Raw genomic sequence first — 26,638 nt, forward strand, 5'->3', positions numbered from 1 at the left:
CCAAAAGAAATGGCAGGTAATAAAATGTATAGTGTAGTTTGCAGTAACTAACCCACAGCTACATATCAACAAAGACTCTGCAGGCATAACATTTTGAATTTTTATTGCGGCGCACCTAATTTTTGGATTATCAAAATTTGTTATGCTGAATTCGTCTTGTTGTTTTTGTGTGGATATTGTGAGTGCCATAGAACTACTGCATTTCTTTGATATGTTCACGTTGACAATGTTTTTATTAACCTAACAATTTTTCCACAGGTATATGTCAAAACTGAACTTTGCAAGCATGATTTTTGGGACTCGCTATGGTGGTGTAACTTAAAACGTTTTATATTCCCAAATTTTTCAAGCTGAATTCGTTCATTAGTTTATTTAACAAACTGTGTAGGTTATTAATAAGTCAGCTGTGTGATTGTGGTTGTGTGAACGTCTGTTTGCCAGTATGAGAGCATGGTTTGCTCATTGTCTAGTAATAGGTTAGTTCCTTGACCTTTAAGCATGCCTATGTTTAATATGCTTAGTTGTGGCGAGCATTCTCTTGTTCAGGTAGTGAACTTACATAGGTTCAAATGTTAATGTGCTCAGTGGTGAGCATTGGTGTTTCAAGGTTAGTAGCTAGGTTACAGACCTGGTTTTATGTTGGCACATTTTTGTGTCAATGTGTTAGTTAATGATTGATCATTTGGTTGGGTATCAACATTGGTGCTATTTGTCACCGTTAATGTGGTTGGTGCTCAGCAGGATGTTATGTGGAGGCAATTTGTCTCTAAATGATATGCATTAGGCAGATAGAGGGTATTAACCCTGTAGTTTCTTTCAAGAAGCTTTTGATGTTGGAGAATGTTGTAACAGGGTTAATGATATGATGTAGGTGGTCAGATTTGTTTATTAGATTGTGGGCTGGTTCCCTGTAGCTGAGTTCCATAAATGGCCATTATGGTTCTGGCGAGTGTCTTGTAGTGGATTAGCTATTTTTAGCTATATCATGGAATTGGAAGGGAATTGCATATGACTATTAGTGGTTTGCTGGATGGGAAATGGAAGGATAGTTTTTTTTAGATATATTGTCCATTTATGACTTTTCCTTCTGTTTCCTTCCTTCATTGTATTGTCATGTAAGGGGGAGATGTGTTATGTCTTACCTATCCTGGTTCATTAGCTGTTTCCTTAGTATATGTGAGCCTGTCCCTGGAATGCTTGTATTATAGTGTTCCATCTAGAATGTTTTGGTGTGAGTGCCAAGGTTCTCCCTGTTCAGTTGGAAAATGAGTTGAACACAAGGGGGACCGGCCGATGCTTCCCTCCCTTATGTACTTATCCTGCCTGTAACTTATTACCTGTGACTTATGTACCACGAACCCACTAAAGTCTCTTAACCCAACCTGGTATCCTGGCTCATCATTGCAACCCCTCAACTTGCGTTGTAACACTTGGCGCGGCCACCTCTGCATACCACGCCTTGGAGGCGCTGAGGCCTGTGCTCCCTTGGCTCTCCCGCCCCGCCAGTGAGGACACCATCCGGCCCGGGCTGACGCGGGAACATGCCCGGGCCCGATCCCTCCAGCGCACGCTAGCAGCGGGGACTTCACCAGGACAGCCCGGTGAGGGGCTCCACCCAAGGCGGTGGGGCTGAGGGGACATTGTGTCCTCCAGAGGTCCGCCCTCCTCCCCTCTCCAGCAGGCCCGGTCCCTTCCCCTCTCCTCTCATAGGGACACACCGGGACTCTAGAAGGGAGACCACACAGGAGGGTCTACCCGTGCAACAAGGAGACAGCAGGATAGTCACCACGCACCGACATCAGCAGGAGGGACCAGCAGCCACACCACCCTGCCACGCGCCTGGACTGTGGGGCTCACACGGCGGTACAGTTGCAGGGGCTTAAGCTCTTTTTTTGTGCACTCTCTGGGGTGCTGGCACCACACAACACCCTGCTCCTCTTCCGAGAGACAGCCTCCCTACCAACGCTAAGAGCTACCTGGCTCTCCCCAGGGGACGGCACCCCCTCTATCACTAGGGAGTGGCCCTAACTGACTCTCCCTCCCGTGGCCCACTCCAGATGAACATACAGGACGCTGCATGCCCAGAGGGTCCCCGCCCTCTGCGGTACCTACGGAGACAGAAACCTCCTGCTGGGGGCGGTGCCTGACCCCAGGAGTTCCACATCAGGCCCCCTGGAAACATCCCCCCCCAATACAGTGAGGGGATACAGAGAGGAGATACAGAGTGGGCCAAACCAAAGAGTGGAGTCTCACCACTGAACCTGGCAACAGCAGTAGGGACCCACCCAGACCCCGAGTGGGGCACGAAACAGGGCATTGGAACTTTCCCAGAATGCTGACTTGTAATCAATACCCCAGTGGTGATCATCCCAGGGAGATCAGAGTGGTACCCTTCAGAACGGGGCTCTGGAAGCAACGCACACCCTGACCAGGGGGGACTACCCCACAGACCTGCTCCACGTAACAGCACAAACAACCCAGGGCACCGGAAAGATGCTAGTGGACATACCATACATCACAGCGTCCCAGGGTGATGGGGGCCCATGAACTAGAAAGAAACCCTTGCGAGATATCAGTTCACACCGGGGCAATCGAAGGTGGAAACCAGATCTCCCTCCACGCCAGCTCCAGACATGAATACCATTCAGAGCAACATCCAGACAATCCTCGACAAAATCAGGGGCATAAGGACGGACATGGGGGCCAAGCTTGCGGACCTCATGGCCAAGGTCTCCACACTGGAGGACCGGATGGATGGGGTGGAGAATAATTAGGCCTCTGCAGACCTTCTTGAGACACAAATGGAAGTAAGGTTCAAGGAGCTACAGCGCCGCAAGGAGGATCCCCGCCTCAAGGTCGACGACATGGAAAAACACGAGAGGAGGAATAACCTGATCGTCCTGGTGTCGGACTCCGGAGAGACGCTCCTGCTCGATAGGGTTCACCGGGCGGGCGGGGGTAGAAGGGGCCCGCGGTCAGTGCTGGCAAGATTCCACTATTATAGACATGAGGCCAGGCTTTTGGAGAGGGCAAAGACTTTGAGAGATATACAATATGGTAACTCTAGGGTGACAATTTATCAGGCCCTCTCGGCCCTCACGCTCCAGATGAGGAAAAAATGCGGATCCATCCCCAGATGGCTGCAGGAGAAAGGGGTCCGCTGTCGATGCGGGCATCCATTCTACCTTGCCTTTGAATGGCAGGGCCAGAGATACCAGCTGGTTACAGAAGAGGAAATTCAGAGGGCCACGGATGACTTGACTGGGCATATGGCAGGAGCATCCAGAGAACGGAACGAAAGCGACAGGGATCCTAGCCGTGCCCCCCAGGACCCGAACCTTACACAAGGGAGGCTTAAAGTAAAGGGCTCCAGGAAGTTTGAGAAAACCAGACATCCCCCGGCGGACCGCGGTGGTCCCACATGAACACATGAGAAATGTTAAAAGGAGGCTCAACCATCAGACTGAAGCTCAACATATAACCTTTGGGGGGTCTGAATAACCAGGGGAAGGAGTTGACTATCTTAAGTCTCTACTGCAGTTGGGGTGTTCTTTGTTCGAATGTTGTGAGTTAAAGTTTCATAGTTATGTGTCGAGAGACTGGACAAGCGCCAAGAGGAGTGTTTTTCAGTGCCTCGACCCCGATAATAGGTGGTGGTCTACGGACTCACATCAAGAGGCATCCGGCAGGGGACCCCGTGGCACAGCGGGGTGGATTCTACAATGTGAACACAGGGGGGGACCTTGTCGGGGCTCTGACGCTGACAGAAAAAGGGTGTTACTCCAGAGTTTGGGACGTGAAGGAATGTTCCACACATACTCGTTTCCTGGGGCCAGGGTAGCGACCCTGGTGGTTCGTTGTTAGTTGCAACCCCGGCTGGAGGGGCAGCGACAAACACCTTGCAAAATGGGTTGGTGAGGGAGGTGGGGGGCTAAGGGGAGGGGGAGGAGCAGAGAAGTTTGTGAGGGGGTTATGGGAAAAGGGGAAAAACAGTTTGATCCAGGTTTTTTTCTTTCACAGCGGGTTTCATATAGGGATCCTATAGAGGAGTTCCAAGAGTACAAGATGAAGAACAACAATGATTGAGGGGAAAATAGGCACACTGAATGTTAAGGGCTTAAACTCCCAGAACAAGAGATCTCTTACGAGTAATATGTTTCGCAAACAAAGGCTAATGGTCCTCTTCCTACAAGAAACACATTACAAACAGGGGAAGGAATCGACGATAAGGGGGAAGGACATTGGCAGTAACTATTGGGCCTCCCATAGAAGTACCAAAAAGGAGGGGGTGGGCATCCTATTGGGCAAGATGTTCGGCCTCACGAAAATAGAAACCAAGAGGAGTTTCGGGGGACGGTTCCTGGGAGTCAAGGCACCTACGAGGGGGAGCGCATCACCCTAGCCACCCTATACGCACCCAATTCGGGCTAGATACGATTCCTCACTCAAATTCTTAGGGTTATGGATGACTGGACGGAGGGGGCCACGATACTTCGACTGTTGGTCGGCAAAGGGCGGTGCACCCAAGGAACCCTCCAAGGACAACCTAGCCCTGCAGACCCTTCTGAGGGAACACTATTGGGTGGATACATGGTGCAGAGCGATCCCGGGCCAGGTTGGATACACCTTCCTCTCGCCCCCACACTATACCTACACAAGAATCGACCTTTTGTTAATATCTGAGGAAGGGAGAGGGGAGGTTGAACAACCAAGGGTAGAGGCAATAACGTGGTCAGACCATGAGCTCCTGATAGCAAACTGGTCACTGTCCGTCTCCCCAAGAACATTGAGATGGCGGTGCAACGACCCGCTCCTCAGAGACCCGATATTCTGGGAATTCATGAGGAAGGAAATGACGGCGTACTTTGAGATAAACGATAAAGGGGAGACGGACATGGCGGTGATCTGGGAGGCGGCGAAAGCCACCTTTAGGGGCCTCCTCATAGCCGAAGGCTCGAGGCGTAAGCGCGAAAGGGACCTAATTGAAAATAAGATCCGTACAGAACTGCGGGCCCTGAGAGCTAGGCTGGGCGTGCCCGGGGAGGACCGAGAGGCTCTCTTTGTATAGATGCAGGGCAAAAGACAGGTGCTGCACACGGTCCTCATGGGGGAAGTCACCAAGAAAGTGAGATACACCAAACAAAGGTTCTACGAATGGGGCGGTAGAGTTGGGACCCTTCTGGCACATAGGGCTCGGGGATGCAGAGTGGAGAGAGGGGTGGGCCTTCTCAGGGACAATGAAGGTGGGGTCCGCAAAGGTCGGGAGGAAATATCAGAGGGATTCGCCGACTTCTATAGCAAACTGTATTCCAGACGTGAGGGCGAGTCTCTGGACGATATCCAGAGCTACTTGGCTGAGTGCCACATGCCTCGATTGACTGACCCCAATCTCGAGGCTCTGGAAGGGGATATATCAGAGGACGAGGTGGAGGGAGCCATCAAAAGACTAAAGGCTGGAAAGGCGCCAGGCGGAGATGGTTATACGGCAGATTTTTATAAACAATGCCAAGCAATCCTGGTGAAACCGCTGACCAAATTATTTAACCAAATCAGAAATCAGGACTCAATCCCACCTACGTTCCTGCAGGCCCTAATCATCGTAATACCCAAGCCAGGCAAGGACCAGGCAGAGTGTGGGTTTTACAGACCCATTTCACTCTTAAACCTAGATGCCAAGATCTTCCTGGTGACCAGACTGGAGGGGTGCCTCCCCCGCTTAATACACCCCAACCAAGCGGGATTCATCTTAAATAGACAGGGCTCTGATAATATGCAGAAAACCCTTCACCATCTTAACTCAAGGGTGGTGTGGGAGGAGGGCGCACTTTTGTTGGCCCTCGATGCAGAGAAGATCTTTGATAGAGTCAGCTGGGCCTTCATGGGGGAGGTTTTCTCAGCACCACGGATGGGGCCGAGGTGGTTGGGGTCGATGTCCACGCTATACTCTTCTCCGTCGGCCAGGGTGATCACGAACGCAACGGAATCAAGGATGTTCCCTCTGGAGCGAGGCACAAGGCAGGGATGCCCATTGTCTCCCCTGATTTACGCACTGGCAATCGAACCTTGGTCAATCTCGGTTCGTAAGTATGAAGCCATTAAGGGGGTCCAGATAGGGGACACAGAGTGTAAAATCAGCCTATTCGCCGATGATGTGCTACTTTACATCACAAGGCTGTCCCAGGCAGTCCCCAGGATTCTCCAGGGTCTGAATCGCTATGGGGACCTATCAGGATACAAGGTCAACCTCAGGAAATCGGTGGCATTCATAGGGGGAGGTCTGCCAGACCCAGAGATAAATTACGTGAGGGGGCTCCCCTTTATACTACAGGAGGAAGGGTTTCGACATCTAGGGGTTCAAGTAACACGCGACTCTGAGGGATTATTTCCAGGTAACTTCCCCCCGCTCTTGTCTGAAATCAAAAAAGATATAGAGAGATGGGCAAGATCGGGCCTCTCCTGGATGGCACATCTCAACCTAGTGAAAATTGTGATTTTCCCCATGTTCCTATTCCTCTTCAGATGCTTCCCGTACAGGTCCCTAAGACGTTCTTTACAGAAACAAAACGAGTCCTCTTGAACTTCCTCTGGTCTGGCAAAAAACACACGATCTCCTATGAGGTACTAACCAGGCCAAAGGAAGGTGGGGCGGTGGGGTACCCAGACTTGGAGACACACTATAGGGCCTCCCAGCTGGGAGTGCTTGTCAACCACTTCACCCCAGGTACTGAAAAACAATGGGTGGCTATGGATAACAAAGTCCTTGCACCGGTCACAGTTGAGGAATGGCTCTGGGTCCCAAGAAAAAAGATCCCCAGGCGGGTCCCCGTGCTATGGTCCCTATGGAAGGAGGCAGGCTACTATCACTGGCTCACGACCTGGCCCTCCCCAATGAGACGCATCTGGGCACCCACCTTCATAGACAAAATAGCGGAGCCAGTCGTATTTCAAAAGTGGTTAGAAGCTGGTCTAAACAGGACTGGACATCTTTGGTTGGGAGGCTCATTTCTACCCCTGAGTGATCTAGAGGAGGCACTGGGAATAGGCACTCTATCACCATTCCGATACCTCCAGCTCAAGCGGGTCCTCACCGAACCTTCGTAGGGTGACACTCTCAGGAGAGATTTAACTGATTTTGAGAGACTCCTCATTTCTACACGGGTTTCCAAGGGGGTGATTTCTCGCCTTTATAAACTCTTTTTGCTATCTGCCCCAAGGGACCCACCACCAGCTCGTTTGCAATGGGGAAGGGACCTAGGTGAGGAGATAGATGATGAAAGGTGGTCAAAAATATGCAGGCGGGCCAACCGCTACACGGCCTTGCTGCAATTCTGGCATCAGGGCCTTAAGGTTATTCACAGGTGGCACTACCCCCCCGCAAAGGATCTCTAGAATGAGGCCAGGATACGGCCCACACTGTTGGAAGTGCAAGAAGGTAAAGTGGGATTACACCCACATGTGGTGGAGATGCCCGGTGGTCCAGACATACTGGGGAGAGGTGCTATCCTGGATCAAAGAGGTTGATGGGGTGGAGAGGTCCCTGTGCCCCTGTCTCCTCCTCTTTGGAATTGATATAGAGGACGATCATGAGGGGACACAGGGTCACATGTTGCAGGTCATGCTGGTGGCGGCCAGGTGCTGTCTGGCAGAGAAATGCAAAACTTCTTGTATGCTGAGGGAAGAGGTATGGGTCACAAATGTGCGGGCCATATACGACATGGAGTTCCTCACTCATCTGATCAATGAGTCCAAATCAAACATTGAAGAACTGTGGCTCCCCTTTTTTGAAAAATATGGACGCCTGGCTTAGGGGGACATGACCACATTAGCCCCCACCCCGTCCCCGGATGGGAAATGCCGCTATTGAACTGACCAACTGAAAGCGGCTCAAGGTTTGGCCCAAAACACAAGTGTGCAATGAAACTAATGGACAAACATTGTTATGCTCTCCATAAACTCGTTAAACAGAACATGTACGAGCGCTCGAACTGGGGATGGGTGGGGGGAGGGACAAGGGGGATGTGTTATAATTGTGCTTTGGGGACTTATGTTTTATTATGTCATGCAATGTTATAACGCAAAATGTTAATAAAAATGTGATTTTCAAAAAAATGTGATACCCAGGATCACACATTGATTATGAGGTGAAGCTGGGATTCGTACCCACAATTTCTGCTCTTCACCAATTTATTTTCTAGCTTTTGCCTTGAACTAAAATAATCCCATTTTACAGAACTGACTTGGAAAATATGAAAGTCACATAACCCAATATAAACATTTTAAAAAACAAAACATTATAGAAACATATTATTCAAAATGGGAATAATTCTAGCTTCATTGTCTCCATCATCAAAGAAAGTATATAAATACCAGCATACTAATGGATGTGATCTTAAAAGATTTCTGATAGGTTTTGCTTGTGCAATGGTATTTAAAAACGTGCAGAAAAACCTTTGAATTGTACAAAAAAGCAAGCCGTTTTGTTGTCACATAAGCAGACCTTAAAATATGCCGGTAAGAAGCCTGCAATATCTGGTCTGCTATTTTCTGTCTAGAACTCCTTCCACTCAAACGGCCTACATGATAGGAAAGATCAGGTAATTGGCCAAACAATGCCACCAGTATGTGAAAAGAACATCTTTTCATAGAAGGCAGTACTGTACTGTCAGTGATATAAGATTTGTCCAGGATCACTGTATCATCTGCTGGCAAAGCCAGGATCCAAGCATGAACGCTTTGGTTCCACAGTCTGGAATTTAGATACATAAACACCTCTTACACTTTATTGTCATCACTGGTGGTGCCTGCCTACGTTTTATAACTCCTATCTAAACAAACTGATTTCTAGACCATCACCATACTGACGTTATGTTAGTTTCTGTAGCAACCGCTATCTAGTGCAGGTACATTGGTGATAACACCTGGAGTGCTACAGAACAAAGTACAGATACATGCAGGCTTAACAACTTCATACATTGGAAACGCTGAGTCGGCCTACCTGGAATTTGGTATTGTAATCTTGCATGTCAACACATATCTGCAATGAGTGCTTAACACACTGAGCTATCCTCTGAACCATCAGGACACTTAAATGTATCAATATGTATTTCAACTTTGGCTATTGCACATGCTCAATATAAACCCCACAGAAAGGTGAGAATGCTACAGGCATTGTGCCACGGAAACTATGTATACCACAGTTAACATAGCATTACAGGATGACAAGATCAGAACAAAATGTACTTGTCAACAACAGACAGATAATAGGTTTAGTCTTAGCAGCACACCATAGAAAATCCTGATGTATGATATTCAATTTTTATGACTTGGCGAAACCGACTTTTTTTTAAATAAGGCTCCTTCTTGGGGCCCCCTCCAAGGTGGGGGCCCAGGGCAAGTGCCCCTTTTGCCCTCCCATAAAGACGTCTCTGGTTACATTGTTATTAATACCCTTTTTATTTTGTACAGGGCTACGAAAAGTTTTGTTTTTCTCCAAGTTGAAAAACAGCATGTTTGCTGTTTCTCAACTTGAGAAAAAACAACAAAACAAGATGGCAGCAATTGATCAGGGAGAAGGGAACTACATCAAGTCGCTTTTTCCTTTCCATGGCAGCCATTTGCATGAAGGAAATGTGCAGGGAACACCAAGTGTTCCAGGTGCCAGCGAGGGACGGAGGAGGGCAAGGTTAATGGGCAGGGGATAGGGTGGGTTGGGGTGGAAATTGAGGTTGAGGGGGTGGGGGAATGAGAGAATGAGGGGGCGGGAGGCGCACTTACCTGAGTCCCAGTGAGACAAGATGGAGGCCTCCCGCTCGGAGGAGGCTCGGAGCGGGGGCTTTACCCCAGGGTAATGAGCCTGTTCTGAGCATGAGCATCCTGATTGGATAGGATGACTCCACACCCACCATCCCCCAGGACGGTTACTAATTTGTAAGATGTTTGTTATATGTTTTCCTTGAAGGAAGAGAGAAGCCATAAATCCCCTGAGGTTAGGGGACCCAGACGAGATTCCTCTAGTCATTTTCCACCGACAACAATAAGGCAAATTTGGCTGCAGAGGAGAATTATACACCATATTGGTTACAATTGGGCAGAGTGGGAGCAATACAAAAGATATGCAGTCATGCCCCTAAAACCCTGACCATGAAGATTAATGAGTCATGCTAAGCCTAAGGTGTTGAGGATGACTGCTCTCAACATTGATTGTGGTGCTGGGAGGCGTTTGTTTGGCAAGTAGGCCCAGCAAGTCTTCAGTTCTGTTTGCCGTTCTCAATCTCATGGTTCTGAATACCACCTGGATCTGGAATTCAAGCTTTCTGCATCAGCAATCATTATGAGAAAAGACAATGATGGCAGGAGAAGCATTCTTGGTGACCAAGCAAGGGTCTTCAGGCAACAGCAAGTGGGGTCACAGGGCTTCAGCTCCAAAATACTCCACTACCAGGTGGAGAGCAGTCGCAGCAGACCTATGAAGAGTTTCTTTATGAACTTGAGCAGCAAGTTGCACAGCACTGGAGGCCGCATGATGTTGAGGCAAAGCGGAGTCCACATTAAAGGAAGATACAGACCAATTGCAGGCCCGCAGTTTCCATGAGCTTCAGGAGGACGGTCAACAAAGTTTAAAAACTTAGAGCTGGTTGTGCTTACCAGTTCAACTGTGGAAGACACCTTGGAAGACCCTCCATGTTTAAAAGAGGACAGAACTTTAGCTTATAGGAGTTTGCTTTGGCAATGGTTGTTGCAGCAGCAGCTTCTTGCGTCCCTCTGTGGCCTCTCATGTTTCAGATTCTACTGAAGAAATGGCCCAGACAGTTCCCTATACACAGAAATATGGGCTGTGCCAGGCCCCAGGCCATGTATCAGACTACCTACAACATTCAAAGTGCGTGGCTATTCACTCCTCGTTAACCAGCTCAGTTTCATTTTTTATATCACTCTGATTTAGGTGTATATTGGGGTGTCTGACATCCCCTACCTCTTCCAATTCAGTTCACAAGCACAAAAAAATGCCTCATTATGAGTTTGGCGGTAGATCAGTGGTCAATCCGTTGAACAACCGCCAAATTCGGTTACCATTACCACCACTTGGTCCGGCTGATTTATCACTGCATTACAAGCGGTGATATGGTGAAGTGCCATTTTATGGACTCCATGGGGATTTTGGCAGAATTACCGCAGATTTTGCCATTTTTGGCTGCAAGGCAGTGCAATTACCTCAAGTATTTTGCTGGAGGTTTTCCCTCTGCCTCACCACCTACGTTGTAGCATAGTGGTGTGGGAATGCAGTGGTAATACAGTGGTGATGGACCATTACTGCCTTTTTCTCCTGCACCGCTGTACTCGTAATGATGCCCAAAGGCTCTTACCAGACTCTGGCAGAGCACACAAAAGAGCACACTCAAACGGGGACATTTCTTAACCCTGACTGGGAGTAAGATGGCTAACAAAGCCAATGAGACAAGAAAGGGCGTAAACAACAAGGTTATGCATCTTGAACACCATAATTGACAAAAGGTGACAGTGCCAGTAAAATAGTTATAAGGTACATAGGAAGGCATCTACAAATGTAACAAATGGGTACCATTGCCACTAGTGTCTCTGTGAATTGGCGCTGATGTGCAAAAGGCACACACGTTAAAAGAAAAGGGGAGGAGGGCTCCACTGCACCTCTGTGCCTAAGAGGGGCAGTATTGCTGCACAAAGGAAACTATTGGGGGACAGACTTGTCCTGGGGGGGGGCAAGGGCAGCTTGGCCTCGGGCAAGTACAATTTTGTAGCCGATGATGCATTGCGCAAGCCCATAATTTAGTGGGTCCAACTTCCAGAATAATTTCAACAACAACTCCCCTCACCTACACATTGGGCCTCATTACAACTCAGGCGTTAAGGGTTAACGCCGTCGTTAACCCTTAACGCCTGTTTCCGATTTTAACGGCTACTTTTAGCAGCCGTTAAAATCCATGGCGCTAAACCGCCTTGGTGCTAATTACGCCACCGTAATTTACGGTGGCGTAATTAGCGCCTTCCCCACTCCCATTATGCCCTATGGGGCAAAAATGGGAATGGGGAAGGGTAAAATGGGAAATGGGGATTTACCGCCCCACTCACCTTGGAATGGGCCGGTAAATCCGCCATCCACCATGGTATAAACATAGTTTACGCCATCCACCATGATTACACCATGTTGGTAAAGTTGGCGTACTTACCGCCTGGGTCGTAATGACCCCCATTCTCAAGTATATCTAATAATCATTAGTGGCATTACTTTCCTTAAATGCAACATATCTTTCAGTTATGTTTGTTTTTTGATAGAGACCCAGGCCCTAAGGGACATTTCTCACATGGCAAACATAGAAACATTATTTGGAAACACAGGATAATATAATTTGTTGAAATTGGAAAGTTGGGATTTGAGTCCAGAGTCCCCTCTGTTCAGGTTGTAATTTGACTGCAGGCCAAATCTCCCATCCCATCTCGTCATTAATTTTAGATCAATGTAAAGAGGGGGGGGGGGTCTAGAGAATTTCCCGTTAGAGCCATAGAGTCTGGCTTCAATCTTACAGTCAAATATGTGCTGACACAGCAACATACTCATACATGGCATCCTTCCTCCCCTTTGCACAACCATACAAGCCATACCTGGCACCCTGTCTGCCCACTCCCCTACAGCATGAGATCCTCCCTCGGCACAGGACTTTCCCACCATAACACATTATTTAAATGGTGAATTTTTATTTATGGAGTTGCATTATAATTAAAACCCATATAAGTGAGACCTCTCCTACGAGGAAAACAATGCACAGTGATGAAATTGCACATATTGTTTCAATTGTGAAAGGCAGTAATTTAAGCTCTAGTTTCCTGGAGCCAGAGTTTCAAATTTAGAAGAAGAGGAGAGTTCCTCTTCTCATATTCCATATTCAGTATCAGATCCAATAAAACACTTTCTTGCTCCCGAAGGGGCACCAAGATTCTCAATGATTCATGGGTGAGGCGTCACCTGGATAGTGAATGTTATCAGTGAAGGGCCAAATAATGTTCGTCAAATTAGTGTAAGCCACCAAGCGTTATCGAGGGATTCCTTAATAATTAAGGGGCAGGCTTCCCTCGAGAAGTCTATATAATGTGCTGAAAGAATAATGTGCTGAAATTATGCATTTTGCAGAACAATTTTTAAGAAAATGGGATGATAAGTCATACAATTTATAAGTGTTTCTCTATTCAAGCAACACACATTTCCAGTGCATTTCATGATGCATATGCCTGGTGAATATTTTGAGTGGAGGGGCCTAACTATTTCCTCATATTATTGTTTGTCACCAAGTGCAGTAATGGAACACCGAATGATTAAGTGGTGACACATTTTTACAATAGTGTGCTGAAATAATGTTTTTTACATCAAAAAACAAGAGGTAGCAAGCCCTATGATTTACAGTTGGATCACATGAACATATCCATGAAATGCCACACACCAACATACACTGCATAGGGGCACTATAATGTTCGTGAGGCTGCAGCTACAAATGATTCCAGTAATAGTCACTTTAAATCACATGCATGAAGTCCTTTGTGTATATGATTTAAACAGACAATTACAGGTTTAGACAGGTTGTGGCAGCATCTTCATGCATGTGATTTAAAGTCACCATTACTGGCATAGATGGAAAAAAGATACCTAGCCCAGTAATGTTCACTTTAAATGCCATGCATGAAGGCTGAAGCATTTCGTGCATTTGATTTAAAGGCATAGAGAGGGGCTCTAATGTGTGTCAGTAAATGTCACTTTATATCACATGCATAAAGGCTAAAAACACATAATGCACATGTTTTAAAGTGACCATTGCTGGCATAGATAAAACAATATATCTATGCCAGTAATGGTCACTATAAAACACATTAATGAAGCTAATGCCACAACCAGAGGCAGCTGGTGATTTCTTTGAATTGGAGGGGTGTAAATATTTCCCACAAATAGGCCAGAGTGATCAAACATAGTGAGGGAGCCCGAACTCACCAATCAGAGTTTGGGGAGATTCGCCCCGAGAATTTGTTTTTTAATATTGGGTTTAAATGGTGCATTATGCAGCAAACCTTATGTAAGAAAAATGTTTGAAAAGCCAGACAGTTTGCAATTGGTTGTGTAGGGTCATTCCAATTCAAAACTCCAATAGATGCAATACACCAACAATGCACAGGAGCAGTTGTCAACATTTTTTAATGTCTTTGACCAAGCTATGTCCCAGTATTAAAGAATGTTCACACTAGATGTGCCCATACATGTCCATGATGGCTGCACAAAGATATGCCAGTATTCCCATATAAAAGCATACTCATATTTGCTTTGCGCATAATGTCAGTGATCATAGCACAGAAAGCATATCCACGCTGAATCTGCAATTATATGGCAGCATCCCCACATTAGGAAATACTCCTGCTGACTTTGACATTAAAAATGTCATGTTACAATAAGAAACATGTTCAAACTGGCTGCACTATTGAGTCCAGTCTAGACACATAACAATTCATATTGCATTTGCTTCACCCTTGATTCCGGGAGAAAAGTACCATGCCACAGTAAGAAATAGTTAAACTGGTGTTAGGGAGAATTCTCTTATAAGGCTAATTTCCCAAACCTAGTGAGTCTCCCAGCAGCTTTGCTGGATTTTTGGGGGTTTGTTTTCTTCTCCTGCTAAGAGTGAGACCCTTTTCCTCCCACTCTTAGGCATGATTTGAGGTATGTCTTGGACTTTTTGTGTGCTTATGGGCTATGGGGTATTTTACTCCATAGGGTATCATCTATTTTTTGTGTATGTGTTACACAGCACCCTCAGTGCAGTAACACAGGGGTGTCATAGTGACCCCCAAACATAGACTCCATATCCTGGGACTGACTACTGTCTCCCAGGGCATGTAAAGTCACCATTGACTTTACTAGTCCTAAATTATTAACAGAACCAGTAGAAACCATCATATTGTGGAAGTACTGGATGGGGTTAATTCGATTGCCCCTGGGTCTGTTTTCAAGGGGGCACTGTCCAGTCCCCCCTTGCCGAGTTTCTGGCTGTGGCAGTGGTTACCACGCAAAATATTCCACCGGAATATTTCCTATGGGATTTTCCCATTGATTTTAAATGCACCACTTTTTGGTGCAATGTTAAAGATACCGCCGGTTTATTTATTTAATATTAAATCAACGGTTGGGTCTTTTTGCCAGAACTCTTTTCTAAAATTGCGTTCGTGTCCATCTCTGTAACTCTAACCAAGGTCGAGTCCTTTGTTCAATTTTTTGGCGGGCTTCTCCACAGAAGCCCTCCAAATGGTGCCACTCTGTCTGGGTTCCACAGGATGTGTGGGGAGGGGAATAGGCACACTGGACTGCGTTGCCTTAGCAACCCAAGTCGCACTCTGTTCTGATTGTCCCAGTGGTGAGCCACCCGGCTCACCACTTAGCATGTTTGAGTGACAGCAAGGCTATTGAATGGGGGTTTTTCTGCATAAAAGCAGGGCCTTTGGGGTTGGAACTTCAGAAGTCGCCACAGGACCTAAGAATCCGAAGAGGGAAGAAGCTGAGCCATCTGCAACGATGACACCACCAGTGGAGCCCTGCTGCAACGACCTAACACTTTCTCGACGACAAGAGGAGATCTTCTGCTGGAAGAGTCTTCTCCCTCTGAGCTGGTGGGATCAACCAGTTTGCCCTTTTCGCCTTCCAAAGACGTCTGTTGGTCGACTCGCCTGTGCCAAGCACCCCAGCAACCGGATAGCCAAGCTTCACCACTTTGACCGCGAATAAAAGGAATGCACCTTTTACCGACGAACCCTCCGGCTTGTCTCTTTCCTGGGCAGTGCAACGACTACAAGTTTCATCCTCGGTGAGATCTTCTCTTCCCCTGGTCGGAACCATGACTTGCATCCACTGCCAGGAACAACTGCCGCCACTGGAGCTTCTTCTCTCTTTAAGATACTGTGTTCCACCTGGCCTCCCTTTCTTCGGATTGCTAAAGGTGACCCTTAAATCCTTTGCTTTCCAACTGGGTTGGCCCCACACCTTCTAACATTAACTTTTTGAATCATCCCCACCTCTTTTGAACATTCTGCAAAGACTTTTAGTGCATTTCAAATCGTGTGATCCTGGGCACATTCCGCTTTGCTCCATATAAAGTGGGCCTGGCCTATGAACTTTGGCTCTACAGTGTATACTGCCTTCACTGACTTGCTTTGGACTTAGAAAAGTGTTGGGAACTGTTTTATTTTATGCTCTGCCTTTTTCTCTCTCTTTTACCTAATTATTGGAGTGCCATCTAAGTTACGCGCTCACCCCTGTTTTGACAAACAGTGGTGTTTTAACTTAGACTTGTCTAGTAATTGCTAGGGGAGGTGTAAATACTTTTCTGATTGTGTTTTGAACTTGCTTTGACTTATAGTGCTAGTGTGTTTTCTAAAGTGTGTGTTAAATAAATAATGATATACTTTTGATACAAAGCTCTGGTCAGTGTTTGCTTGTTCCACTGTGTTTTTGGCCCAATTGTGTATACTCTATATACTGCCTTACTCTTCTTGAGAGAAGTGTGACTGCTCAGCCACAGCTACCAGGTAAATCTGGGTGGCGAGAGTGCTATCAATTGGGTTTACTGCTTACTCATGTGGTTTTAATCTTTTTGCAGTGTTCCCCAAGGGAACTGCACAGGATTCTGCCTAACAACTGGCTGCACCAAATGCCAGTGTGGGTGGATAATAACACTTATCATGCTTATATTATCATAACTGCCATATAATAATTCCATGCACCAGTAAGTAATAGCTAGACCAAAGTGCCAACATTGCAGCCTAGCAACGTAATAACACTTATCATGCTTACTTTACCAAAGATGCCCAGGCAGAAATGCCATGCCACAGAAATACATGGCTAGACTGGCTGCACTAAAATGCCAGTCTTGTAGTTTCTGAAAAATGTTGCCTTTTCAATTATTTTTAACATTTTGCAGCTGTGGTCCAAGGAGCAATTGCCAGCTAGTGTGGGAGTGGGGGTTTGAGCCATCCCACCCCCGCCTGAGCCAACCCTGTTCCACCTGCACTGATAGTCTCAGGCACGATCCAGCGTCACTAAACCAAAATTCGTTTTCCCACCCTTGGGAAGGTACAGTACAGTAAGGAAGTCAAAAGGGTGTTAGAAAATTACGTACTTGTAAAGTAGAGAGGTCATGAGGGTACAGGCCCAAATGCTCGTTACATACCCATTCTTTTGAAAGATCAAAGGAGGTTTTCATCATGGGCACGTCTTGCAACAAATATCTTTATAAAGTACCCATGCCCAAACTTCTTTATCTCATCTAACATCTCGCCCTTTTGATTGTTTGATCATGTTTGCAGTTTGTGTACATTAATTTTCCCGTGCTTGTCAAAGGCAGAGAGGCAGAAAGGTACAGTAGAGTAAATGTGTCATGACGGTCCTAAAAATGGGTGTACTTGTACGCTTGCGAGGTCATGGGGGTCCAGGCTCAAATGTTCATTCTGTTCAAGGACCGCGGCAGGTTTTTTCATAGGCAATTGTTCTGCAGAAAATACCTTTATAAAGTACCTATGCCCAAACAATTACACCCCATTAAACAGCTCAGACCTGTTTTTGATTGAATTACTATGATTGATATAACCCTGAAGCTGTGCACAAATCCTTCCGATCAGACAGGCCAGAGTAGAGGACTCTGGCCGAGTTCCGACCTAACAGGTGCACTATCTGTCCCGGAAAGATTCAACTGATGAATGGGTTAATTGTTCATACTTCTCCAGAATGTTCACATGTGGCATCACTGCCCCAGGAACAATGTTCTACTTAAAGGAGTCTGCATCCATTACTCCTTCCAAGATAGTTAAGGCGTGCTGTGCTTTCCTTGGAGATACTTGCATTGGGGTTGCAGTTGCTGTTTGGTAAACCAGTGTCCTCTCTTCTGAAACACTGTTCTGGTGAAACGTTCGCGCTCGTTGGATGTTTTATTGGTGAACAGCATGTCTGTAAAGTCCTCGCCTTTCTTGAGTTAGTGGTTTATGTTTGTTTGTTTATGTTACTACTAGACCGCTTTCACCGCTTTACAGTCAATTACTGAATTGGTACAAAAAAGAAGAAATGGTGGTAAAATGAACAGAAAACCGAAAAGAGCGAGTATGAACAGAGAAAAACAGTCATATAGAAAGTGCAATGATGACCCGGAAAACAGAGTGATGAATGTCCAGCGTGCCTGCATGTAAGGCCAGTCACACCCCCAAAACATGGATGAGAGGCAAAGTCACAATAGAATCAAACGCCTACACTCCTCCTCACGACCCGCAGACAATCCTACATACAGCATGCACAAATGGTGCCACAATGCAATGGAGGATCCCCAGGGCCGGAAACCCCGGGGAATGCAATCCTGACCTGGGGCCAGAGTGTCCACAGCACAACAGATGAAAAAGGCGGCTGCTTCTGTCTGTGGTGATTGTTGATGCCATCAAAGGATAGGGGACAGGGGAGCCGCAAACAGCCAGCCACTAAATGACTGAGGCATGGCACGGCCACGGCATGACAGAAGCCACCAAGGAACACACGGTCATGGGCCAAACAGACCCCCAAAGGAGTTCCCCAACCCTGGGCAGAGACATCAGACAGATGGGAGTGGCTTCCAACAAGCTCCCAGACAGCCAATGGTCAAGGCAGCGGTGGGGAGGGACCCCGCGAAACACTGAAACTCGATGGAGCATCACCAGTTTCTTGTTCCAGTCATAGGGCATAGGTGACAGACCTAGACATACCCAAAAGACAGTATTACTGTAATTCACATCAACAATGCACAAAAGAAAATGCCATTGCATTTCCTCTCCCCATTCTATATCTCCCATTCCCTCAATCCATAATTCACCTTGCCATTTGTAATTTTGGATGGCACACAATATGTTCTTTGCTCTGATAGGATATTTTCCTAGCATGATTATTTAATTTGTGACTTCAAACATCTGTCATGAAGACTGCAGTGACTTCAGGCGTGACCGTTTTTTCAGCATGTTTTTAAGTGTAGTGGGTGAATAAATATCGCACAATCACCTAGAAATAAAATAGAACATTGCCACTGCACACAGCCAACACATGCAGGCTATTAGTGACGCCATCCAAGCGACCGCAAGGAGGATGGCCCACAACAATGCGTGGACCAGGAGAGTTGTGGATGCCTGCACAGCGTCACTGACAGGGTTTGGGCAGACGGTGCATGAGATGTGCGAGGGGGTCTCTGCCGTAGCTGAGCAGATGAGGGAGAGCAATGCCCTCCAAAGCTAACAGCTGAGTGGCCATATAATGGACACAGTGGGTGGGGGGAAGGGTATTGCCTGCTGGGGTGTTGGTGGTGGGTGATCGTGTGCTGGGGTGTTGGTGGTGGGTGCGGGCAGGGGACATTGTGTGTTGGGGTGTTGGTGGTTGGTGGGGGGTGGGGGATTGTTGGTTAAAATCAATTACATAAAATTTGTTGAACAAATAACATGCACGGACATTCATGATTGTGTTCTTGTGCTCTTTTTTCGCACTGTGCTCGCTGTGTACTGGGTCAGGTCACCATACTAGAAGTAATTGTGTATTAGTGCCTGTCAGGCCAATCTCCCTTGCCTCTCTTCATGCCTCTGGGTGTGGCCTGTCAGCATTGGTGGGTAGGGGCACATTCCTCCTCAGGCACCGGAATCGTGCACCCAGGAGTCCAAAGTGTGCTCTATGCATACGCGGGTCTGGCTGTGGGCATGGTTGTAGGCTGTCTCAAGTGGTGTACGTGGGTCACTTACAGGGGTCATTAGCCACGCCAGCTGTGGATATACAGAGTTATCTGCATCGGGTGGAATAAAGACATCAGTCATTTTTCTGATGCATGGGTCTGCAGTATCAATATATCTGGCCATTGTTTGACGTGAGCATTCTTGTGAGCATCCCGCCCATGCAATGTGTATGTTTCATGGGTGTGCATCCTTTGTATATTATGCCATGCATTCATTGTCCTGTACATGCATGCTGTGTCACTGTGGTAGGTGTTCTCTGGCATGTTCCGGTTGACTGCACATGGGCAGACAGCTGTGGCATGGATGGACATGCTGTTGTGTGCAGCTATGTGGATCTGCGCTGTGCCACATTCAAGATGCATTGTGGTTCATGCAGTCTGATGTGTCATTGTGATGGCAGCGGTGTGTGTCCATCACAATGTGTTTTTCCAGGTGTGTCAGACATGTGCATGCGCCCTTGGATGCCCCCCATCGATGGTGCAGCTGCTGCAGGGGTGCTGCCAGTGCCTCCTCTTGACATGCAATGTTTCCTATGGCTGTCCGCCCCTTTTTGTCATGTGCTTGAATGGGCATATGTGGAAAGGTTTGTACTCACCCACTATCCAGGTCCGTAGTCCTCTGTCCCTCTCCATGTATCCCGGCAGTGTGCTGTTGCGTAGGACCATGGAGTTGTGGTTGGATCCAGGGTAGTGGGCACAGCAGTGGCTTATGATGAGGTCAGGGCCACAGGTCACCTGCACGTTCAGGGAGTGGCAGTGCTTCCAGTTCCTATATACAACCTCATGGGCCAGGGGTGGCACCCACCCAACATGGGTGCTATCACATTGGGCTGTTGTGCCATGGCATAAAAGTGTGCCTTCACGTCATTGACCTGGGCCTGGGTGGTGGGCAGTGCGATGTGTTGGTTGACATGGCGCAGGAAGGCATCCATCACCTGGCCTTGGACTGCGCTGAATGTTAACAGTGCCATGCCATGCATCATGGCCACGTAGTGCTGGAATGTGCAATTCTCCAGGCACTACAGGACTGCCATCAGCTGCACCAGTGGGGGGGCGTCTGTATGTTAATCCTGCTCCCAATGTCTTCATGTATTGTGGCCAGCAGCTCATTGATGGTCTCCCTGTCCATGCAGTACTCAGTTACTGACTGGGTGTCGCTGCGGGCCCAAGCTTCGGCCTGACTCTGGGGATGGGTGCTCACCTTGCTAGGGCTGCTCACCTCCTCCACCTCCTCCTCACCCCCCCACCCTGTACTCCCATGCCTGGTTGTCCTGCATCTTAAGGTCCAGGCACAGCATGAGCAGCTGCCTGTCCCAGTTTGCAGCAAATAATGGCAACATGGTGTGTAAAAAGTGTGTGGGGCCTGGGTGGGTCTTATATAGCCTTCTGTTGTGCATAGCGTTCACCTGTGGCTTGTTTCCTGGTATCTGGGTTCATTTACCTCCAGCTGGAGCCTGGGGGTAATTGTCAGCTGTTTTAGCGCAGTTGTTTGGTGCTGATACTGCTGTGCATACACTTGTGATACAGCTGTAATTGCGCTATGTGTTGTCGGCGATATTATCACTAGCTGTAATAGAGCTGATACATTTTAGGTCCGACGGTATTTGCGCCAACTCGTCCTGAGGATTTAAGGGGCTACTGCTCAACTCATGATGAGGCACACAGTCTCCACCCGCTGTTTCTAGCCACCCAGGCCCTTTCCCGGGTGGTTCCATATTTCTATTTTTTTATCGTGGGAAAGCAACAAGGAGCCTCTCCCTGTTGCCTCCTAACCCTCCGAAACAAACCATACCCCTTCTCCACCACCTCCTTCCCCATTTACTTGCCATACCTGAGCTTTGTGCTCTGGTCCCAGTGCTCCTTCCAATCCCGGCTGCTGCCATAGAAATGGAAAAGAGACTTAGTCCCTTTTCCCTATGGTGACACCCATCTTTTTTATACATTTTCTCAGGAGATTGACATCATACAATAAGCATAGACAATCTCAAGAGCAAAAAAAATAACCATTACACCCTGTTTAAACCCAGGGGTGAGAATGGCTTTCAGCCCTGCGTCGGTGGGTGGACATGACCATTAACTGCCCCAAGCTCTCAGAGAGGCCCTTGCTTCTACTAAGGCTTGGGCTGGCGGGCCGCTACCAGCCCTTTCTGCACGCTGACTAGGGGGTCAAAGCCATAATGTCAAGTAAAAGGGACTTTACTAAAGAACCATAGAGGTTACAAACAGTGGCCTAATGATCACATGGAAGGACCATATCCTAGCCCCATGCCAAAATTCTCATGAGCCGTTGACAACATGCCTGGTTGATCATGAATAATATCTTCAGTTACAAATCAATTAAAGTGCAGTCTCAGCCATTTTGTGAAACCGAGGCAGATAGTACAGCACATTGAAGCCTACATTCAAATGCAAAATTAAAGACAGATAGCTTACCTTTTCATCTACCCGGTGTGTCTTAAACATAGAGCAGTACAGATTGTGCCAACTCCATCATTATGTGTGGAAAACTGGCCTAAAGCACAGATAATGATGCATGCATTCACTGCCTAAAAATGACAGTCCATATGATTTCTCATATAAAGTGCAGACAGCTATAGGAACCTCTACAGTAGTTATTTAATTGTCTTCTATTTTCAGGAATGGCATATCTTGAGCGTAGTAGTTTTATATTGAAACATCCCCATAAAGCACGCTAAGCATATTTGTACATGCATTCAAACAAATATATGTCAATGTGCATTCGATTTTTTTTAATTTATTGAACGTTTTTTACATTCATTTTGAGATGACCTTGTCTACTGTTTTATGTAACCATTTGTTATTTCCAATCCTGACAATTCTCCATGCGTCTTTTTTGTTGCAAATATGTTAGCCCTTTGAAATGTCAGCCCTTTCATTGCGCTCCAATCACATGATAGTATCTCTGTTTCTAGTGCCTGGAAGCCTAGTGGGCATGCACATTGAATGATCTACCCTCATTTACATGTGCTTGGTGAAAGGGCATGAGGGCTTTTGTCGCTGGGGATTACTCAGTCTCCATACGGTATTAGTGCTATTGCTTGCACAAAAAATACTTGAATTTATTATGCACATTTTCTTTCTCGAATTTTACCATCACAATGTAGATGACGTGTTGGTTCCAGGCAATATTCGTGGGGTGGGGGTGCAGAGAGTTATTGGGGCGCTGTGAGGGGTCCCCTTCCACATCTTGTGGTCAAAACTTTGAGCAAGACCTTGAAATGGTGGAAAATGGTGTGAATACATGTAGCTATACCTGACATATGAGGGCACGTTATGTAACTACCTGCCAAATGATGGTACGTCCTAGGCATACAATGGCAGTAGCTGGAGTTCTTTGTGAACACCTACAGACCTGATAGTCACGCCTTAATATGAGTTAAAGCTATTGACTTTGCCATTGTTTAGATCTTCTTTGCCATTTCCTATTCGTCCATTGCTTAGTAGCTTAAAGGACCAGAACGAATCTATAAACAAGCAGCATAACATAAAAAAACAACTCCTAAGTCTTTCTTCAAAAGAAAACATTTTCAGGCGTTATTCATCTACTACATAACTTGTAAATTACTGCGTTCCCCATAGAAGCCACCCGATGGCAGCATTGTGTCAAAAATGCAATGTGTTGTAAATCTACAGTAGACAGTAGATATGAGGAATGAACAGGCGGATTAGTGTACTATGCACATAGCGTTTGGTTTGACTCTACCCTTTTGCGGCGGCAATCAGCAGTCTGTGCTCTATAAATAGGCCGAATGGGCCAATACAACTCCTCTAAGTAGTGCAATACATTTGAAAAGGGAGGACGCAGGAAGTTTATGCTATTTGGATTTGATCAGATCAGTAAAGGAAAGAGACAGAGATGTGCCTATTCTGTGGTGAAAAGCTGGAGTCTCTGAAACACTTTAAACTAGGCTGTAAGACTGTATGAAATGCGCGCTCTTTCCAGCGCGTGCGCCAGTTGCAGAACTATATAAAATGCTAAGAGCGTCTATGATCGTCATGAAATCATGTAAGGAATCATTGTAAGCCAGGGGAGTTGGTAGGTCTGGAAAAGACCCGGGACTACGCTTATGTCGGAACTGTCGAGACTGGGGGCTAGCTAGCCTTTTGGTTGTAGCTCCTGAGATTCTATCCGGGGCTAGAACCAAAAGACCAGGGGCTATAGCCCCCTAGCCCCCCCTAGCAACGCCTCTGTTGTAAGCTGATCACACGGATGAAGGAAGCACCAGCTCCTATGCGAGCGAGCATTCTTACATTACACCACGTCCTCTCTTCTTCGTCCCAGTCCTAACTGATGGAGTGTGACGGCGCCCCGCAAACCCTTTTCACCCCAAAAAGTAATTCCTTTTACCCCTCCAGCCCAGACGATACACAATGGCTGGTACCCTAGGAGGAAGCTTCTTGGGCTTGCCCAACTCACCACTTTCGATTTCTCGTCAATGGAAGCATTTTCTTCTGTGCCGGCCGGGCTTGGACAATGGACCACCACCTGGTAAATAGGCAGGCCCTTTATGGCGGTTATTCAAGGACGATGTTCCTTGCATCTCGGTGGCGGGCCTGGGTATAGGAGGAGCATCACCATTACTGCAGGATTATCTGACCAACCTGGTCGTGGCAGCATGGAGTTCCCAGGGGGGTGCCGCAGGGAACCTGTTCCTGGTAAGCTTTCTTTCCTGATTGCCATGTATGGCTATGGATTCGGAGGGTGTGTGCTACTACTCTTCCCCTTCCTCCTCATCCGGCTCTTCTCATGTCTCTGTCACTAGGAAGAAGCATATGTATTCCTGCAAAGAGAAAGCGCTAATCATAGAGACCTTAAGGGAAGAATGGAGAGCTGACACTTCCTCATCCTCCTGGTCATCTTTGTCCTCTCCCCATCTTCTTAATTTATTTATGTATTTATTTATTTATTTGTTTGTTTGTTTGTTTGTTTATATATTACACCAAAGCCCATCGGCATCTTTTGTCAAGGGATGGGTCATGTGGAGATTCCCAGGGGTGGGGGGACCTAGAGCAGGTGCCCGTGGCCAACATTCTGGAACACGTCAAGGCCCCCACATACATTCTCTGGCAATGGCAATGTGGCCCCAAATGTTGGGTTTAAGACCCACAACACAGACCACGGGATCGCTGCCAGTCTCAAGGAGGCATGGCATGCAAGCAGCGCAATAGAAATGTCAAACCTCTTACCTCTTCACCCTCCCCAATCTGAAAATCAGACCGCTGGTTTGGGCCACCTACAAACATTACTGCAAAGTATTGCAACGGATTTTCAGAATGATGCCTGATATTATATGATATGGCATTCATAACACACCTATGCACAAGTGTTTCAAGGTGCGACGAGGCAAGCAAGGGGGATGAGAGGGAGGACAAAAAACAACAATCTTACTAGGCCTAGTGACATTTAGATTGCGCAAGTGCATGGGAGAGGGGCAGAGAGAAGTGTCAGCGAATGTGGTTGGGAGTATGGACAAGTGCAGGACAAGGAATCAACACACAAGTAGTGCAGCCAACAGGTGGCAAGTGAGAGGTTTAGAAGTGCAGAAAACAGGTGTCTAATAAGTGCAGGAAGGGGACTGTAGGGTTACAACTACAGCTAATGAAGTAGTAACCCCTATGTATGCTATAAGTACTTATGTTCCCTTAACCAACTCTTCCCTTCAATAGGTTTTCCAGTTTGCCATGAAGGATGATGTCATAGATGATACACATTGGGGAATGTAACCTCTGTGCAATCAAGTTTACGTGTGAGCATGCGAGCATCAGTCCTTTGTTCATCAATTCGGCCTGCTTTATTGTATTGAGAATAAAGTAGTATTTTGCCATATTTTCTGAGTCTGACCGGTTATTTGGTCTGAGATCTTTATTGGTAATTCCATCTAGCACAAGAGACATTTCAAGGTGCTACAGCATACTTGGCTGTCACACTTCACAGAAAATCCTGACAGATATGACGCTGTCATGATTTATGCCTCCCCTTCACCGTTTCTGGGCATTTTTAAGCGATTCCCATTTATGAATTTGAGATGCACTTTAAAATACCCAGAAATACCCCCTTATGTACTCAAATGCCCAATGTGGTAAAAGGTTTTCAGAATGTGGCCTTCTGAGTGCACCTGACGTGTCTAGAACAGCGCACAGGTTCTTGATACTGCCAAGCATCTTTTGCAATCTCTACGGATGTCAGTGATGCTCATCCAGTCTGTGAGCCTTAGCATGGGTCAAAGCAGAGTGCACATGCAAAAAAGGGGTCAGGGCACCCCTCTCCTTCCCAATGTGGGGAAGGGGGTGCAGCCTGTAAATACAGCTTCACAGTTGAGGTGCCCAATTGGATGCACTGCTTACTTACCCTCCTTTCAACATCAACAATTTAGAGGTGTGCAGTGCATGTTCACCACCTCTTGGGCAGCACAGAGAGTCAAAGCCTGATTACCCATGCCTATGCCTTGATAATACAAAGCCTGATTAGCATGGGCCACCGCCTCATGCAGATGTGTGACTGCTTGATAGGGAATGTGCACACACAAATACATCTGCCATGCATTCATTATTACAGAAGGGTCATCGAAAATTCCAGGGGTGGAAGGATAGCTCAGGGGCAATATGGCGCAACACAGGTTTGAATACCGCTTCTTCGCTTAGAAACCACTTGCTGGTATTAAGTGCCTTATAAATGTAAATAAAAAAACACTGTAAAAAAAGCAGAATGCAAATGTCCAGAATCTTACCCGATCGTCACTCACAGTTCCTCTTTTTTCAGCTTAAAATGTTGAGCTTTTTCCTAAAGAAACGTTTTCATGTAAAGCATATTTAGTACTGTGAATAAGCCA

The 26,638-nt window shown here is 46.8% G+C and overlaps 1 protein-coding gene across 4 annotated transcripts in view; it reads left to right on the forward strand.

The window, feature by feature from the left end:
- HAAO (3-hydroxyanthranilate 3,4-dioxygenase) overlaps positions 1 to 26,638 on the forward strand; it is an 840,136-nt gene that overhangs the window by 57,207 nt on the left and 756,291 nt on the right. The gene's annotated exons all lie outside the window — the stretch shown is intronic.

This window comes from Ambystoma mexicanum, chromosome 4q, assembly GCF_040938575.1.
Source record: "Ambystoma mexicanum isolate Mex_15411 chromosome 4q, UKY_AmexF1_1, whole genome shotgun sequence".
In the NCBI taxonomy this organism is placed as follows: Eukaryota; Metazoa; Chordata; class Amphibia; order Caudata; family Ambystomatidae; genus Ambystoma; species Ambystoma mexicanum.